Here is a 2,804-nt window from a genome sequence, read left to right as displayed (position 1 = left end):
CGACTGGGTCGCAATGCGATGCCGAAGGGTTTAAGGGTCTCGACGACAAACGCGCATCGACTCAACGAGGTTGCTTACAAGATACCACCGATCGTCATGACGATTATGCCGTTGAGGACTCAAATTTAGGCCAACCACCGCTATGAGCGCACGGAGGACAATTTCCGATCATGTCCAATCGAGTCCCGAGGATCGGGTTGGATGGGGCGCATAATGCGTGACACCCAGACAGACGTGCCTCGCCTAATGGCTTGGGGCGCAACTTATGCTCAAAGACTCGATGGTTCACGGATTCGAATTCACACCAAGTATCGCATTTCACCACGCTCTTCATCGGCGCGAGAGCCGAGATATCCGCTGTCGAGAGTCGTTCTATATACTTTATGACAAAAGAACAACATCATCAAGCATCGACACCGCGAACGGCAAGCGGCGGCTGTGAGATGTGTCCCTTTTTCATTTCGATTCCTTGGCGCGATTCGCACGGGGTTTGTTCGCTTTTGCATCAAGAGGTTGATCCTAACATCTCACCCCACCCAATGGGCGAGGGACGACAGACCGGCCGCCCGACACGCGGGATGGTAACAAAGCACGATGCACCCGCACCACCTCCGATGTTGTATACAACGCGCTCACGGGTCGCTCGCTAGGAAAGTTTCGACAATGATCCTTCCGCAGTTCACCTATTTAAAACCTTGTTACGACTTCTCCTTCATCTAAATGATAAGGTTCAGTGGACTTCTCGCGACGCTATGGCAATGAACCGCCCACGCCGCCGTGATCCCAACACTACACCGACCATTCAATCAGAGGAGCGACGGTGGTGTGTACAAAGGGTAGGATTTAGTCAACGCGAGCCGATGACTCGCGCTACTAGAAATTCCTCGTTGAAGACCAACAATTGCAATGATCTATCCCCATCACGATGAAATTTCAAAGATTACCCGGCCCGCTTGCCAAGGCTATAGACTCGCTGAATACATCACAGAAGGCATGCCCGTAACATCTAAGGCATCATAGACCAAGTATTGCCTCAATCTTCCGTGGCCTAAAAGGCCATAGTCCTCTAAGAGCTAGCCACGGAGGATCACCTCCAGTAGCTAGTTAGCAGTCGAGGTCTCGCTCGCTAATAGAATTAACCGCACAAATCCTCCACCAACTAAGAACGGCCATGCACCACCACCCATAGAATCAAGAAAGAGCTCTCACCATCAATCCTTACTATGTCCGACTCGTAAGTTTCCCGTGTTGAGTCAATTGTCACAGCTCCACTCCCGGTGGTGCCCTTCCACACCTTTAAGTTTCACCTTTGCACCATACTCCCTAACCCAAAGACTTTGATTTTCATAAGGTGCCGCAGAGTCCTAAAAGCAACATCCGCCGATCCCCGGTCGGCATCGCTTATGGTTGAGACTAGGACGATATCCGATCGCCTCCGAGCCCCCAACTTTCATTCTTGATTAATGAAAACATCCTTGGCAAATGCTTTCGTAGTTGTTCGCCTTCATAAATCCAAGAATTTCACCTCCGACTATGAAATACGAATGCCCCTAACCGCCCCTCGTTAATCATTACTCCGATCCCGGCTAGCACAATAGGATCGAATCCTATGATGTTATCCCATGCTAATGTATACAAGCGTAGGGACGACCCGCCAATTAAGGCCAGAGCGATCGGCGGCAAGAGGGACGAAAGGCATCGATGCTCACCGTGAGGCGCACCGGCCGACCCACCCCTAAGTCCAAATACGAGCTTTTTAACTGCAACAACTTAAATATACGCTATTGAGCCGGAATTACCATGTCGCCGCACCAGACTTGCCCTCCAATGGATCCTCGTTAAGGATTTAGATTGTACTATTCCAATTACTGCACTCATAGAGCCCGATATTGTTATTTATTGTCACTACCTCCTCGTGACGATTGGGTAATTTATGCTACCGCCTTTCCTTGGATGTGGTAGCCGCTTTCTCGAGCTCCCTCCTAATCGAACCCTAATTCTCCGTCACCCGTCACCACCATAGTAGGCCACTATCCTACCATCGAAAGTTGATAGGCGTAAATTTGAATGATGCGTCGTCGGCACAATGGCCGGTAATCCGTCCGAGTTATCATGAATCATCGAAGCAACGCCAAAGCCCGCGTCGACCTTTTATCTAATAAATGCATCCTTCCAGAAGTCGGGTTTGTTGCACGATAGCTCTAGAATTACTACAGCTTATCCGAGTAGCAAATACCATCAAACAAACTATAATCGATTCAATGAGCCATTCGCAGCTTCACAAATCAATTTGTTCATACTTACACATGCATGGCTTAATCTTTGAGACAAGCATATGACTACCGGCAGATCAACCAGTAGCATTCCTCCATGACGTCGACATCGCATGGCTCTCAACATGCCGCATGAGCAACGAAGAGGCTATAACAGAGCACGAGCATTGTCTCAGATTAAGAGACAAATGCATAGGCATCGAGACAAGGGCCTAAACCCTACTCTCAAAAATATTTTCGCATCCGAAGCACGAACGAGCACTAGTGCACCGACGACGCCACACCGATTTAAGGGGGCACACTCGGGACACAGGGCACGATTGTGGTCCACCACGCAGCCCAAAGGGCACGAGCTGGAGAAGGGACGGCAACACATCCATAATTCCATCTGGCTTAGGTACGCAACACAGGATCCCGATCGCACCCCTTGGGTTCAATTAGAACAAGGGGATTCAATGAAGAAGAGTGTGGCTCGACAGTTCGATGTTGGTAGCTTGGAGCCTGCCAATACACACAACCAAAATACCACTC

At 49.7% G+C, this 2,804-nt stretch overlaps 1 pseudogene; it reads right to left on the bottom strand.

Annotated features, from left to right (window-relative positions):
- Nucleotides 1–218: 218 nt before the first annotated feature.
- On the bottom strand, nucleotides 219–369 carry LOC128288694 (5.8S ribosomal RNA; annotated as a pseudogene).
- Between the last annotated feature and the right edge of the window lie 2,435 nt (nucleotides 370–2,804).

Source organism: Gossypium arboreum, unplaced genomic scaffold (assembly GCF_025698485.1).
Source record: "Gossypium arboreum isolate Shixiya-1 unplaced genomic scaffold, ASM2569848v2 Contig00255, whole genome shotgun sequence".
NCBI classification, from domain to species: Eukaryota; Viridiplantae; Streptophyta; class Magnoliopsida; order Malvales; family Malvaceae; genus Gossypium; species Gossypium arboreum.
This window is presented reverse-complemented; position numbering and strand designations above follow the sequence as displayed.